This window comes from Marmota flaviventris, chromosome 1 (assembly GCF_047511675.1).
Source record: "Marmota flaviventris isolate mMarFla1 chromosome 1, mMarFla1.hap1, whole genome shotgun sequence".
NCBI lineage: Eukaryota > Metazoa > Chordata > Mammalia > Rodentia > Sciuridae > Marmota > Marmota flaviventris.
In genome coordinates this window covers 28,252,545-28,269,640 of record NC_092498.1, presented here as the reverse complement: position 1 = coordinate 28,269,640, position 17,096 = coordinate 28,252,545, and the positions used below count along the sequence as shown (strand labels likewise).

Genomic DNA, 17,096 nt, shown 5'->3' with positions numbered 1-17,096 from the left:
GACTAAGCGTGTGGAAGGAGAGGAGACTTGTAGGGTACAGACTGACATCTATCTTCCCAGATATATGTCTATTTTCCCAGAACTCTCTTCTTTTTTTTCAGTCATTGAAATAGCTTCTTAGAATCATTAAGGCTTATGAAAATGCAAATACCTCTGTGAAGGGTCACACCAGAAACCGATGGCTCACATTCAAATTAGGTGGAATGCTTGTACAAAAAACCCAATAAGCAGAACTTGGAGAGTCTGGATGCCCCTGAATTGAGCCTGGGCATTGTCTTTGTGTGTATTTATTTATTTATTTTTATTTTTTTAAACTCCCCCTTGTGATTCTAATGTACAACCAAGACTGGGAACCTTTTTATCAACTTTTTTAGTAGGTTTGCATTAATGGTCTGCTACAGTGGGTCTCCTTTCTGATCATACATTAGAATCAGCTGGGGGGCTGCTAAAACTCTAGGGAACAATCTCCTAAATTTTGGAATCAATTGATTTGAGGTACAGCCCAGGCATCTGTATCTAAAAGCCAACCCCAAAAAACAAACTTCAGGGGATCTCAAGTACACCCATGGAGAACCACTGGAAATGGAAAAAGGTAAGCATATATTTTTTTGTTGTTGTTGTTTTGTTTTTGTTCTTTGTTTCTTTCTTTTTTGTTTTTTTGGAGAGGGATGGGGGTGAGGAAGAGACAGAGGGAGATAGGATACTGACAAGGTTGTAATGGGTTTCAGAAACATTTCATCTCTTTTATAATTTTCCCTGTAGGTAATTTTACTGAGATGCTAGAATTTATATTTTTATGAAAAAAAGGCAAAATGAGTACTTGAATATGCAGGCCTCACAACAGAGTGAGTCAAAGGGTGCCGGGATCCAGACTTGGTGTCAGATTGTAGATAGCTAGGTAGCTTTGCCTAGGAAACCTTGAAAAGCTCTCTTACAAGGGCTGTAAAGTTATAGTTGGATTAAGTCACACAAATCTGCTATGGTGCTTTCTCCCTCCCTTCTTCTCTCTCTTTGCAGTACTGGGAAACTCAGGCCTTCTGCATGCTAGCTAAGCAATCTACCTCTGAGCTACATCCCCATCCCTTATTATGTTTTATTTTGAGACAGGGTCTTGCTAAATTGCCTTAAACTTGTGATTCTTCTGTCTAAGCCTCCAAAGTTCTGGGGTAACAGGTGTGTACCACTGCACTAGGCTGTTAGGGTGCTCCTTAATAGCAGTTCATGTACTAAAGCACACTATCTTGTTGATCATTTGCATGAAAACATTATTAAAGTCACTCTGCCTCTCTCTCCACTTGAGAATTCAGCTTTGAAATGTTGAAGTGATTGTTCATTCAAATATCTAAATTCCTCAGACATTATCCCCTCTTTACACACACACACACACACACACACACACACACACACACACACACACAGAGGTATTGCAGCATACAAATGTAGTAATTTTGCTTGGCAACTGAGTTTTGGAATACAAATAACACCTTCAGACTGTATGAGCTATTACAAGACTTTTTATTTTAATCTGATGCCTATAAACAGGATTTTTTGGTTCCTTCTGTTTTATTATTCTTTCTGAATTTCAAACTTCCTCTACCAAAGCCCCCAATTATGTGACAATATATTTATAATAAACTGAAGTCTATCAATCAAATGTTTACTTTCATCATAAGGCAAATGGGCAGGAGGGAGTTCTGCAGCTATGCCATCCTTCTTGTGATTTGGAACATTTGTTTCAATATATCCAGGGATGATTGAAGAGCAAAAACTATTTTAAAAATGTAAAATCCTTATACTAATACAAGAACCCATCCAATTTATTCATTGAATTATATCCTTATATAGTGAGATCAAGGCTCTTTAGGGAAAACAAACATTCACATTTGAGCACATATTTTCTTTTCTATTTTTTTTAATGAATATGCAGTACATTTTAGTGTAGGGAAATCAGAAGACTTTGGTTTAAAAAGACTACTGACTACCGTTTATTTAAAAATTAATGTTTCCATAATCAATGAATTCTTCTGATTTTTTGACAGACTTAATTCGTCTAGTTTTAACTGAGAATTTAAATGTGTATTTTTAATTTTAGCTTTGTAGATAGAAGTTGCTCCATTTGCAAGTGTAATTTCTTCTTGGTGGTATTTATACATAATTTTCAAAGTGATTTGATATATCCATTAACACATCCCTTAAAATATTTACTGATTGCCTACTGTATACCACATATTATTTTATATGCTGAAGATAGAGGATAGAGGTGAAGAATACAAATATAGAGTTACAAGAATACAAATATAGAGTTCAATTGAAAATCTTTTTAACCCTTTAAAAAGTGGCAAACCAGAATTCTGATTTGTGTGCTTCAAAAACTGTGTATATACTCTGTTGTAAAAAGTTGGACAATGTACCCATAAATAATAAACAAGATGATTTCAGATGGTAAGTGTTTTGAAGAATACAGAACAGAATGACAAATCAAAAGGTTTTGACAGAGAGAGGTAGGCTATTTTTGAGAGTTGGTCAGCATAAATATCTGTAAGAGTTGTCAGATTTAGCAAATAAAAATACACTGTGCTCAATCAAATTTTAATTTCAGCTAAATAATTAATACTTTTTTAGTGCAAGTATATTGCTTGCAATATTTAGATCACACTCATACACAAAAACTTTTAATATGAAATTCAAGTTTGGCAGGGCATTATGCATTTTATTTGGCAGCTTTAACCAAGCTGAGACCATAGGATGAGATGTGGCTTCCAGGTAAGGACTTTTCCAGACGGAAGGGAAGGCAAGTGTGTATGTATTCACCAGCTGTGATGGTGAAGACTTACCCGTACAGAAATACTGCATTTAAAATAGTTCAATTGGCAACCAGATTAGTAAAGCTATTAGTAACATTTTAATACAATTTCCTACTTTGTCATGTGAAATGGAAGATTGATTACTCAATGCTTTTTTTGTATTTGTAGACTTTTGTCACTGAGTGATAAACCAGTCAGAAGAACAAAGTTGGCTAGAAAAGGACTTCAAACTTGGAAAGTAGTGTCCATTTTAATTGAATACCAACCAGAACTAAGATAAAGCATTCTGAAAGTGATATTATTCAACTGAAATCTTAATTCTAATTACACCAAACTTGTATTTGTTAAAATAAAAATAAAAGAACACACACACTTTTATTTAGAATGGAGAGGACGTTAAGAGATTTAAAACTTGCTCAAACTAATTTCCAGACCCCACTCCTGGTTTCTCAGATGTGTGTGCTTCTTAGCAACTCATATATTTCCCCATCTTATTACTAGCACATCAGTTGAAGTAAGAATTAGAGCAACACCGTGGTAAGGTAAATCATGATTTTGTGATTTCCAGAATAAGTTCTGGTAACTACTTAAAGTTACTCATAGCCATAGACCAATATTATTTCAAGCTCTTCATCTAAATAAATCACTGTAGGTTGGTTGCTGGAAAATAGATAACCTGAATTATTTTGTGAGAAAGTGTTACTTTATATCTTAGCAACCAAATTTATTGGTGATCAGTTTTTTTTATGCTAGCTAATATGACAGAAGAAAATAGTAATCACTTGTTCAGTCTGATCAAGTCACGGAACATAATTAAAGATAACTTTTACATTAACCTTCTGTGGATATATGCACTGCTACATTAATTGCTAATAACTACCTAGGAACTAGTTATAGCATGTGCTATAACTACAGTGATTCTGTTATGTTTCACTACAATCCATTGAGTTATGAGGACTGGGAGGTAATGTAGGCATTTTATCTATTTTAATTGAATGCTACAGAAAAAGAATTTATTTTTAATGTAAGTTCTTTGTCAATATTCTAGTTCAACTAAAAATCTCATCAATGTTGCCACATTTAGGTCCCAGCAGCATCTGTCAGGATAAATTAAGATCATTTTATGATTTCTTGGTGAAGAATTTCATCATGTAGGCTCATCATAGCCTAGGGTACATGACAACAACGTCAGGGATAATTTACCTTGACCTCTGCTTACATTTTAAATCCTGAAGAATTTACAAATCTGTGGTTCACCAACAACTTCATCATAGAGTGGTTTATCTGATGTGTCATTGCTACCAGATAAACCACTCTATCTTATTGATTTGGTGTTATTTGACTTACATATTACATGAGAATTTGCTTACTTTGATGATCTGTAATAATACACTTAATATTCAGTATAAATTAATGGGTGCTGCCAGGTGTGGTGGTATATACCTATAATCCTAGTGACTATGAGGCTAAGGCAGGAGGATTGCAAGTTTGAGGCTTAAGCAACTTAGTGTGACTATGATTCAAAATGAAAAACATAAAAGGGCTGGGATATAGTTCAGTGGTAAAGCCCCCGGGTTAGATACCGAGTACTAAAAAAAAAAAAAAGTGTTGCTTTTCTAGGTCTACTGTAGTCAGAGACATTTGAGAAGTTATTTTGATCAAATAAAATTTCCTTATGAAATTAATCTTCATATTAAGGCCACTAGAATTATCTAAATATTAATGACTGCCAACTTGGGGATAGAGCAATTTTGCTGTGGATCTGACCTTGCCCCATAGGTCCTGCTGATGGGAGAGTTCCATTCTGTTTTAAAGTACCTCCTTGGGCTGGGGATGTGGCTCAAGTGGTAGCGCGCTCACCTGGCATGCGCGTGGCGCTGGGTTCGATCCTCAGCACCACATACAAATAAAGATGTTGTGTCCGCCGAAAACTAAAAAATAAATATTAAAAAAATTCAATTCTCTCTCTCGGAAAAACAAAACAAAACAAAACAAAACCAGAGTACCTCCTTAACATTTTTAGATATTTCCTGCCCTACCCCCCCAGCCTCTTGCACCCTCTTTTGTGTATCATTTTCCTCCACTTCTCATATGGCTCTTGGAAAAAAGGACTCCCAGTAGTCCAGGGCTTCTAATGTTCGCTGAGACCCATTAGACAGGGCTGTTCAGCTCATTTCTTACCCCATGGAAAAATGCTTTTGAAACTCCCTCCCTACCCTTCTGTCATACTTTGATGCATAAGTTTGAGAGCAGTGCCACTTGATAAATATTTTTAAATGAAACAGTTTCTTCTTTGTAATTCCTAGGTTATTTATATACTTAATTTGATGCTAGGGATTGAATGCAAGTCTTCTTGCATGCTAAGCACATAATTTACCTCATAACAACAGCCCCAGCCCTCAATTCCTAGGTTTTTAGTCTCAGCTCCCTTGAGTAGTAAGGATGGAACTGACTTGCCAGCTGGGAACTTGAAATCATCCATGGTGAGAGTTTTTACAGCATAGAATCACCAAATATTACAAATCAGGACTTTTTTTTTCCTTAGTCATATGCCAGTGGATCCTTCCCTGCCTCTCTCCCTTTCTCTCCACAAAGATGAAAAAGTAATTGGGCTGACAGCATGAGGCCACTTTTCTCATCCTTACTGTACCTTAGACCTTAATCACTTTCCTTAGGATGTGCCTTCCTCCTCATGCTCCCAAGTTCTTTATGAGAACAGAATCCATATGGTTTCCCCAAACCCTATAAAAGTCCCAGCCTCTGTCAACCTCACATGTAGTTTTGGTTATAAGCCTTCCTTTAGATCTGTTCACCTCAGGAAATAGAAACAGGGAGTCTTTTAGGTACCACCACCCTAAACACTTACCTTCCATTTTCCCAGATGTGCCTCAAAAATAGTACAATTTAGGATCTCAACCTGGAAAAAGTATGCCGATGGCACACTTATATTATTAAATGCAATGAACCATTTATTGACCCAATTTCTTTCTCCTCAGCCTCCTCCTATTTTCCATGTTATAGAATCAAATAAGCTGAAGAGATTACCTTTGTACTTTGGTATTAAGGAAGAAATAACTAGAAATATGGTAATATTTTGTGTGTTTGTGTGTAAGAATGATTGATATTATTTAGTCCTTTTGAAATGCTCTGTAGGTTTCATATGGCTTTCAGGTATCAAAGAAGGACTAAACTGTTTTACTTAAGTTAACCTAGGTAAAAACCTTAAAAATTCAATATTCTAATCTTTATGACCTCAGTTTAATGCCTTAATAATATTATATAAGTCTTTTAAATGAATTACTCTTTAAATGAATTAGAATCCAATGTATTATAGTTGTAAGTTTATTATGAAAACTTAGCCAGTATAGCAATGCAATAGGTTACTAAAATGAAGGTCAGTGAAAGGAAACAGCAAACTTCCTGCAGTTTCATCTACTTAAAAAATAGTAAGTTCAACTATTTATATCCACTGTTTAATACAAAGCAATCTCATGCCTCTCTCCAATGGCAGATAGTTAAAATCTGGTCTTTGCCATTACACTTCAACATGTTAACTAATGCAGTGCAGGTAGCATCCATACTTATCTGCTATGCCCATAATGGTCAGCATCTTCCAAAAATAAAAATCAGTGTTATCAACAAACTACTTGGTAAGATTCTATGATTTCTACACAGATTTATTACTGAATGGACTTTCTGTACCAGGCCCTGTGCTATGTACCAGGGATCAAATGATCAATTAGATGGTCGCTGTCCTCAAAGAGGTCTCTAGGAAGATGCAATACATAATCAAATGCAATGCACTGTGTGAGAGGGAGAGCAGAGGAGTGTGCAGAGAGGCTGGGAGTCCACAGGAGGGACACTAATCTACTGGGAAACGGGACAAAAAACATTTACCAAAGTCTGTGCAAAGTTGTTCCAGCTATCATTTCACATGGAATCAAGGTTAAGCTGAAAGTTTCCATACTCTGTTAAAAACTAGACACAGGTGAAAGATGCACTATGAGTGTCCACCATTACATATCCCTTCCAATCTATTTCCATGGTCCACAATGGCAGTGCCATCAGACCTGCTGGGAGCTCCAGCTCTGTTCATTTTTTTTTTTTTTTTTCCCTTTCTGGTGCTGGGGATTGAGCCCAGGGTGTTCTGCCACTCAGTTACATTGCCATACCCAATTTTTTTTTTTTTTTAAATTTTGAGACAGGGTCTTACTTAAATTGACTTGAATTTGAGATCTTCCTGGTTCTGCCTCCAGAGGTGCTAGGGTGACAGTCCTGTGCCACTACACCCTGCCTTGTAATCTTCTAGCTCTGTTCTTAATGCAATTTTTTTTCTTGACTATTGGGTGCTGATGCCAAAGACAATTACTAGTTTGTTTTCTTCTAAAACACTTTTAAGAGGCATATTCTATAGTTCTATTAAGTTATCTATTAGTCTTCTCTTTGTTCAGAATAGTTCGTAACTTGAAAAATACTCTTTGCACACATTTTTCTTCCTTTTAGGATGAAAAGTGAACTTTTTCCTGACCTTAAGACAGATCATATCATCTACATTTAAAAGAAGCCTCTCTCTCAAAATAACTTTTGAGAAACATGTGACTGTCAAAGTACAAGATCTTACAAACTCTCCACGCGTAGCTAAATAATTTTTTTGAGAACATTGTGAAGAAGAATTTGGATTAGGATGTCAATGTCCTTCCTAGTTAATTAGAGTAGAAATATTTAGTAGACTAATGCATTCTTTTTGCAGTGATGCATTTCTGAAAGATGATATTGAAATAGTGCCACTATTCTTTGCTTTTTGATCCTTAATTATTTTGGAATAACAAATTGTTTATGTATACAGGCCATGTATATTTTCTTACTATACATTATTTTAAGCATTAATTATCCTCTAGTTATTTACTTAGTTTTATTCCTTGTAGGACTAATTTCTTCCTAACAAAATAATGAGTGTTAATCCAGATCATCTTAGAAATGACCTGCAACTCACTGAAAATTTTTTGAGCAGATTTAGTGTTTCCTGTAGAACTAATCTGGAAGTCTTCATAATGAACCAATTAATCATTCTTTTTGTATATGTAAAGATGTGTCAAACTGGTAACCCCAGAGACCTTATCTTTGAGACAAGGCCTTATTTTTATTATTATCAAACCTAAACTTTGAAGAACCCAAAAGATAATCCAGAAAAATTCATTATCTGCAGTATATTCTAGATTCTTATAGGAATTATGGGTAGATATAAATGCAGACACTTAACAAATACCTTCCTCCTCAGAGGATAACACAGAGAAAACTACCTGCAAGGTACCCTAACAATTCCTCAAGCTTTAAAGGATTATTGTATTGTTTTATTTTGTTTTGCTAGCAGTTTATTGTCTTAAGATTTCCAAGGAAATGACTTTTTTTTTTTTCAGTACTGGGGATTGACCCCAGGGCCTCACACATAGAAAATGACTTTTAATTAGAGGTGGATAAAAATATTTAAACTAATTATGAAGAGAACTAGATGGCAGAAATCATGAAACACTAAGATGTGTTTCTGAGAGTGACTGCAGACTCAACTACTTGGACTTTGAAAGGAGAATCTATATCCCTTTAATAATGATATTAATAATGGCTGATTTAGGGGTAGTCCTTTAAGAGAAAAAGTAACACAAGTAATTGCTCAGGGTTTCTTCAATTTTAAAATTCTATGACAAATAAACTTATTTTTCTTAAAGTTATTCACAACACAGTGCAAGGTCTAGGATTTTCAATTTACTTACAGACTTAAAAAAATCTGTTTGGTTCCTTCTAAACAATAGTTAGTGAGACTAAGCAAGACAGGTATCTGGAAGTATTTCAAGTTCAGGGTCAGGCCATGCATATGTTGGTTTCTGAGCCTCCAGTTGCTATGTGAACTTCGGCAAAACCATAAATGTTGCCAAATGGAGAAAGTGCTGTGACCCAATTTCTCTGTACACATGTACCATTTACTTTACAACCTCGAAGCCAGATAATAGAGAGGGCTTCATCTTGTTTTCTGGGCTGGCAGTATTTGCCATGCAGGTGGAATACATGCAGGAGGACTCTCAGACTGTGCTAAATCACAGCACTCTGAAAAACCCAGGGCCTTGCAAAAGGCCATATCTCAAAAAAGTTACTGCTTCAAATAAATGTGCCATTTTAGAAAATTACACCTACTGTAACAGAAAAAAAAATGTTCTTTCATGTGAGTGACATTTATATGATGGCCATTTATAGAGAATAGGACATTCTCACATAGCAAGGCTATGAAGAATGGTTTTGAAAGCAGAGTATTCTCTGAATGATAAATGTGGTAGAACTTTAAGATGCTCCTGTGGGATAAGACTCTTCCCTCCACAGCTGGGTGGTTTCCTTAAAAATCTAAACCTGTGTTATTTTGAAAAAAATTACTTAGATGTACTTATATCATTGGCTAAATTTCTATCATATTTCAAACCTACAGCATCTTAAGTCACATGGCTTTTCACCTTGTTAGAGTTGGACTTTGTGGATCACTGAGGCCAACAGCCTTTCATTTTACACCTGCAGAAACTGAGGCTGGGATATTGAGTTTCTAGTTAGAACTAGGAATAGAATTCTCTTACCCCACCTGCATATTCCATACAACTCATTTTCCATTACACTAGTTATCTCTTAAAGAAAGTGCTCAGACTACGTGAAGAGAAAAGATGCAGAATTGGAGAAAATTTTTGCCAGCTACTTTTCAGATAAAGGACTAATATACAGAATATATAGAGAACTCAAGAAACTATCAAAAATACAAAAACAACAACAACAACAACAACAACCACCCCCAAACCAAGTAACCCAATCAAAAAATGGGCAAATGAACTAAATAGACACTCCTTAAAAGGAGAAATGCAAATCTGTGGAAAAAATGTTAAAAAATTTTAGCGATTAGGGAAATGAAAATCAACTACAGATTTCATCTCATTCCAGTTAGAATGGCAGCCATCAAGAGTACAAATAATAAATGCTAGAGAGGATATAGGAAAAGGAACACTTTTACATTATTGGTGGGATTGTAAATCAGTACAACTGCTATGGAAATCAGTATGAAGTTTCCTCAAAAGACTAGGAGTGGAACCATCATATGACCCAGTTATACCACTCTTCCATATCTCTTCTAAAGAATTAAAGTAAGTTGTACTATAGCAACACCTGCATACCCATGTTTATAGCAGTACAATTCACAATAAATAAAATATTAAGCCAGCCTAGGTGTCTGTTAATGGATGGATAAAGAAAATATATTTATATTTGAATATATATTTGAGTTTTATTCAGTCATAAAGAAGAATGAAATTATATGTCATTTTCAGGAAAGTGGATGGAACTGGAGAAAATCATGCTAAGTGAAATAAGCCAAAGTCAGAAAGCTAAGGGTCATACATTTTCTCTCATATGTGAAGCTAGAGAGAAAAAAGTAGGTGGGGGCAAAGGTGGGGTTTCTCATGATAATAAAGGGAGACCAGTAGACTAGAGAAAGTGGGGGGGGGGGGATAGTGTGGAAGAAATTGACCAAATTATATGGTTATATTGTGTGCATGTACAAATATGTAACAACAAATCCCACTATTACATTGAATTATAATAGACGAATAAAGAATAAAGTACATATTTATATGGGGGGGAAAAAAGAAAAACGTGCTCAAATTGCACTGCAGAAGTGGGGGAACTACCTTTCACTTGTCTCTGGACAGAGAACCAAGGTTTTATTGTCTTTTCACAAGTAAAATACAATAATAAACAATAATACTCTTTAAAAAAATTGCTAAACTGCTTAAGGAAGTCTAAGTCACGATCAAGGATGCAAAAGGGTGTTAAACTCAGGACAAATTTTCAGCTCATGGTCAAGATGTGACCTTAGATCTGAGTTCTGATTGCCAACCCACATTCTTCAAGAGTCCCTTCTGATGGGTGACAAAGATGTGCACCAATCTGGACGTAAGAAGTAGAAACGAAGCCAATACATCTGTCTTCCTCTTTCGGATTTGTCTGCACGCTGGGTGATAAGCGATAAAACTCGAGGAAGTTAGAAGTTGGTTGAACCGATAGCTTGGCGACTTTGGGTGACTTTTCCCCGAGAGGGATGAGGGGCGAGCTGGGGAGTTTGAATACACCTTAGTGCGCGCAGGCTGGGGAGTGGGGATCTGGAAGCAGTAGTTCAGGTGGGAGGAGGCAGATAAGGCCGTGTAAGAAAGGTACACGACAAAAGCCGGAAAGGTGACCCACCCACCTGCGGGTTGAGCGCCTCCCGGTGCTGGGGTCCAGCGGAGCTGCAGCGGTGCGCGCCACGGGTCTGGCCCGGAGAGAGAAGCTTTGCGGGACGTCCCCTCTAGCTCACTCCTGCAGCTCCCTGCTCTCCGCGGTTTAAGAAGCCAGAGAGGAGGGAGGGCCTTCTAGATTTCGCAAGAAAAGCGTGAAGAAAGGTTTCCGGGAAGAGTTTAAGCTGGAAATCCCGGGAAGCTGGAAGGACCAGAACTTCCTGTGTTGTTGTTGCTGCAGATGTCCCCGCTTACATCTGGCTAGCGGGGGATTTTAAGGGTTTTTCCCTGAGCTCTTGGGATCTTTGAATCCCAGGCTGATTGAGCTTAGGAAGGCAGAGGAGCACACCTTTCATGAAGGAGCCAGAGAGGTCTCTCTGAGATGCTGAGAAAACACCACCTGAGCTAGGCTCCTAGGCATTTCTCCTGCTGCAGTCTTGTCTCAGTTCAGAGTAAAAGGTGACATTGTTCTCTGCTTGGATACCGTGGGTTTTTATTGGGATCATAGTTTGGATGCTCTTGTTTTGAGGTATTTATCGGGCAGATAAATCTTTTGAAGGAAGCAAAACAATGAAAGAGGGATCAGAAGTCCTTCTATTAGTGAGGGATTGGTTCCAGGACTTCCCATGGGTATAAAAACCTAGGAATGCTCAAGTCCCTATAATCTATTCACATTTGCCCATATATTTAAAATCATCTCTGGATTATACTACCTAATACAATTGTAAATGCAGTGTAAATAGGTGTTATATGGCATTGTTTGAGGCCCAGTAAGAAGAAAAAAATACCTATGTTCAGTACAGATGAAAAAAAAATTTCGAAATTATTTTTGATATGCAGTTATTTGAATCCAAAAATGTGGAACCTTGGATATGGAGGCCAACTGTGAATGCAATTGGGATTGATGTGTCTTTTTACAAAGGAGGAGTTCAAAAACTATACCCATGATAGTTTAAGGTTTAAATAATCATGATACCATATGTGGCAAAGCACTCCTGTACCCCCAAACTCTGTGGTTTAAGACACAGAGTCCTCCCAGTTTGTCTCTCACCTGGCCATCTGGCCTCAAAATACATGCCTCCTTGCCAAGGTCCAGAGGCCCAGTCACATGGGAGGCATGTTCCCAGAGCTGCTGAGCCCACCTCACCTCCCCTTTGCTTGGATTGTAATTCTCCTTGGAATTAGCGCAGTCCCAGTGTTTTCCAGGAAGTCTTCTCTGAGACATAGTTGTAACTAAATCTTTTCCTTTTCTATACAATGTCAGTACAGTATTGTTTATGCCTTTTTTTTCTTTTTGGTGGTACTGGAGATCAAACTCCAGGCCACATAAATGCTAGGCAAGCACTATACCACTGGGCTATATTCCCAGCTCATATTTATACTTTTCACACAGCAATTAGGACAGTTTTCCTTTCAAGAGAGTTATTATTGTGCTCCTCTTCTGGAGCACCAACTCTGAGGGTTGATGCCCTATCCTTTTCAGCCTGGAATTGTCCACCACATTTAGCACAGCCCTTTGCATGTAAGTATTTATTGCACTCAATAATTTAAAGAGTCTACTGCAAATTATCATCTTTTGCAAAGAGTTCATCTGATAGTATCCTTAGGCCAGGGAAGAATTTAAAAAGGTATTCATATATTTATAGAATCTAATTTTTCCAGTTTGTAGACAGATAGGTCAAAGAAGTGTGTGTGCCTAAGAGGCCAATGCTTGGCCAATTTGATATCTGGTGAAAGACAGATTGGGAGAACTCTGGGTTTTACACTGCAGAGTTTTGGGAGTGTGGAAGTGTTTTGCTTTGTAGAAGTGCCCTGGTCTAATATCTGTCTTTAAGCTTTGTGGGGACAGAAATTTGATTCTCAACATACTGACTCCAACATTTATAACCAGAATGTAGATTTGTTAATTGCCAAAGGAATAGAAAACAAATGGTCACTGTGAAAGGACAGTTGCTGAGGGCACCAAACTTTCTGGCTACCATCTCTCCTTGCAGGCCCTTCCAGTGGAAGGCATTTTATATGGAGAGAGCTGCTCAATAAATAGGGGAGTGAGTTATAAGATTCTAAGGTTTACTGTCATCTGGTTAAGAGAGGCAGCTATATCTGTGGTGACATAGCTTAGAATAACAAATAAAAGTGAATTGTCTTTATTAGTACTAAACTTAAGAGGCACTTGACTTATTTATCTTGTGGTTTAAAGATTGATTTTCCCCTTAGTTCTAAGAGGGACCTACAATTTATAAGTCTTCTAGTTTCTCCTTAAAGTCTTACTGTAGCAGAAAATTAAGACTTTTCTTTTTTTTTTTTTTAGGGATTCCTGTCTGTTTGGCCTCGGGTCTTGGTCATTTCTCTCTCTTTTTCCAGGCCTTTCCCTTACAGTGGAAAAGGTGGGGCTTTTAACTAGGACTGACCCTGGAAGGGGCTGACTTGGTAGTCTATTAATAACATGTATATGTGAAACTCTTGTCAACTAATTTCTTATTAGTGAAGATTTGCACTTGAACTGTCTGCCTCCAGATGCAGACAGCTGGAGTCTATGGAGCAAGCCACTTTGGTTTCTAGGTAATACTTGGATCTATTATGGGTTGACATAATGGACAACCATATTCCCAACTGTAGCCTCCAACTAATAATAGAATCCTTGCTTTATATATTGATCATTATTAAGTGGATGAAAAATTTGAAACTTGGTTGTTATGAGAGGCAGATATATTTCAGTTATGTAAGCTGTTTTCTTTGCTAAAGGCAACCAGAGACCCAGAAAAGGATGGATGATTGAATTACTGGGATATGAGGGATGGAAAAAATTGTGTTTATTAGTGCTAAATGTAGGAGGCACTTGGCTTACTTATCTTGTGGTTTAAAGACTGATTTTTACCCTTAGGCCTAGGAGGGACAACACACAATTCATAACTCTTCAAGTTTTTCCTTAAAGCCTTGCTGTAGGGGAAAATTAAGCTTCCAAAGATGCCAGTAACCTGAATACCTAAGGATTTGTTGTTGGCAGGATTCATCCTTCTTTCTGTAGCACTATCATCAGAACTCCAGATAAACCTTCCCAGATGTTGCACACCAGGAAAGAATTCCACACTGTTATGGGATTCAGCTTTTAAAAGGTGTTTGGCCTGGAGGCAATAGTCTGTTTTTGGTATTCTATCATTAACATGTGTAGTGGAAACTCTTGTTGACTTAAAGATTGGTCCTCTTCTGTTTCCCTGTTAGGGAAAATTAAAAAGAAGAAGGAGAAGGAGGAGGAGAAAAAGGAGGAGGAGGAGGAGGAGAGAAAAATGAAATTAGAAATTAAGGTATTTCTGGACATGTCTTGCCTAAGCCAAAGAAATGAATCTCTGCTGGTAAGAAGTGCAGGCCCTCTGGGAAATAATTTTGAATGTGGATGTAATATATATTTTGTTTTTTGCTTGCTTAGCATCTATGGCTCTTTCTAGAGGAAGGTGAGGGAAGAGATGCCCACTCTCAAAAGCCACCCTGTTTGAACCTGATAAATGAGTGTCGTCTTAATCTTTGGCCCTGTGGTACCTCTTTGGCTTCTGTAGTCCTGGCCCTGAAGCATCCATTTCTCTTTCTGCTAATGATATTCTCATTTTCCTTTGACAAACACCTTGCACAATCTTCCTCTTTGTGGTCCAGGTTGAACTGATATTACTACTAAGGATTCTAGCAGCAGGTACCTGACTTAGACTTGTCCAATCAAAGCACAGAGCCTTGTCTACAGCAATTGGCTCAGTGATGGCACATGATCTACAGGGGCCAATAAGGGTCTCTCCTGGGACAACCTGGGAAATTGCACATTCTTTGCTGAACTGCTAGAATATGAATCTGGTCACTGTGCAGAGAAAGTGAGCTTGAGAGAGAAGCAACTTGAGGAAATGAGAGCAGAGTTGGGAAGAAACATATTTCTGAAATTGTTGGAGCTCCATTCCCAAAGAGGGCTCTACAGCCTAGGCTCCTTAGTTTCTGTGATTGGGTTTCTATTAGTATAATAATAATTATTATTATAATCCTGAATAGTAAAATGGAAATATGTAGGAGAAGAATGAAACCTGTTCAGTCATGCTTCTCTGATCAAACTGCTACTGGAGTAGCTTCTTCACAGTAAGCAATCAGAATGAGGATGACATTCATTGTTTAAAAAAAAACACAACAAAACGGAGAAAGAAAACCCTTTCTGAGATTTCTGGTAGTAGTAGATTTGGGATTTGAGAAAACAGTTGGTTTCTGAAGCTGAAAATTCTCAGCTACTTCTTAGTACATTTGAAATTTAATTTCCTGTCTCAACAAACTTCTGTTTTTCTTTTTGCTTCATGCCTGCTCATGGAGAAATAGGCAAATAGAATCCCTTTCCCTCCTTCCCTTATTCTCTGGAACTGCAAAGGGTGTAAGGAAGAATCCAGGCCGTTTACCCAGTTCTTACCAATGTTTGGGATTCTTGCCAACACAGACTAGGAAGCAAAACCAAACCACATTTGCCACCTACCTGAACCCTCCCCACCAAAAAACAACACTGATGGGAAAACATGCCAGACACTGACAATATTATAAACCGGGCTAGGTGGTAATGTCAGGAATAACAACAAAGAATTTAAAAATAAGTCATGCCCTAAAAAGAACCTCACTATGGCTCAAGAGAGTGTTAAAGTACAAAAATTGAGAGTATAAGATGAGTGAATATATAATATCATACCTTTAAAATAGAATAACACTTTAAATAGTCACTGACAAACCTAAAGTGAGGGGTAGCTGTAGCTACTTCTTGGAACTGAAGATGGGCAGGCAGGGAATCTTAGTTCTCTTTACATGGGTCTTGACTCCCTGGGTCACTAAGTTTTTGTTAATTTTTAAGGCTTCTTGGCACTGGCAGGGCCAGGATTGACCATCTCCAATAGAAATCTGGAGGTTGCCCAAGTCATAAAAACTGACCTCAGACGACATTACTTAGTTATAATATTATCAAAGAACAAGATGTTCAAAATAGTTTGAAGAGGTAAAAAAAAAAGTTTAATATTTTAAAATGCAACTAGTATTAATAGAGATTTTTCTTTTGTAACTAAAAAATTGAAGACAGGCTGTTCCAGTTGTACCCCAACCTTCTGGTACATGCTGTGATATATCAAGTCACTGGCAGAGCCATAAATCAATGGGTGGGTGGTGATTACTGTGAGTACTGGAAGTATTATTGGTAAAGACAATCCCAGTCAGGCCAATCTGTGCATGGTGCCAGTAAAGGAAGGCAAATTAGATTTCTACATGTTAAAGGTGGGTGGGAGAAGGGGAGAATGTAGTATTTTTCATTTTCAAATGGAATTAGCATTGAAATTAGAATAAAGCAGATCAAAGGAGGGAATACAAAGGACAAAAATGGTGAAAATATTTGGCTATTTCGTCCTGCATATTTTTTATTATAACTTGCTGAAAATTATCTTTCTTTCTTGGGATTAGTTTCAAGGTAACAAATCTTTTGCTATCATTATAGTATTAAATGTAGATGGTTTGATTTGGCAGATTCAAATATAGATAACTCATTTTATATTCACAGATTTTTTGCCAAACAATTTATTTTAACTAATATAGGTTGTTTTTGGTTCTTTAAAACTTTAAAGAATTAATTAAAATATTTAAATAATTGATGCATAGCTTAAGATTTAAAAATAAAAAAGGGGTAAATTAAAAAGCTTTTCCCTCTTGACATTTAGTTCCCCACCTGTAGGCAACCATGTTGATGATTTATTGTGCTCTTTTCATAGACAGGCAATGCATATAAAAGCAAATATGTTTATTCCTAAAATGTACAAGTGGAAGCCTTCTACATTTTGCTTTGTCCCCTTAATAACTGTTATGGTTTGAATGTGAGGTGTGACCCAAAAGCTCGTGTGTGAGACAATGCAAGAAGGTTTAGAGAAGAGATGATTGGGTTATGAGAGCCTTAACCCGATCAGTGAATTAATCCCCCTGTTGGGATAAACTGAGTGGTAACTGA

The 17,096-nt window shown here is 37.1% G+C and overlaps 1 protein-coding gene across 2 annotated transcripts in view; it reads right to left on the bottom strand.

The window, feature by feature from the left end:
- Steap4 (STEAP4 metalloreductase) overlaps positions 1–11,164 on the bottom strand; it is a 34,109-nt gene extending 22,945 nt beyond the window's left edge. Inside the window, exons 1-2 of one of the 2 annotated variants that reach the window (XM_071612092.1) lie at positions 11,074–11,164; positions 4,665–4,735 (exon numbers count right to left, since the gene is read on the bottom strand). The gene's annotated coding sequence lies outside the window, so the exon portion shown is untranslated. The remainder of the gene's footprint in view (positions 1–4,664; positions 4,736–11,073) is intronic. The other variant, XM_027956099.2, reaches the window with a different exon arrangement.
- Positions 11,165–17,096: the final 5,932 nt, after the last annotated feature.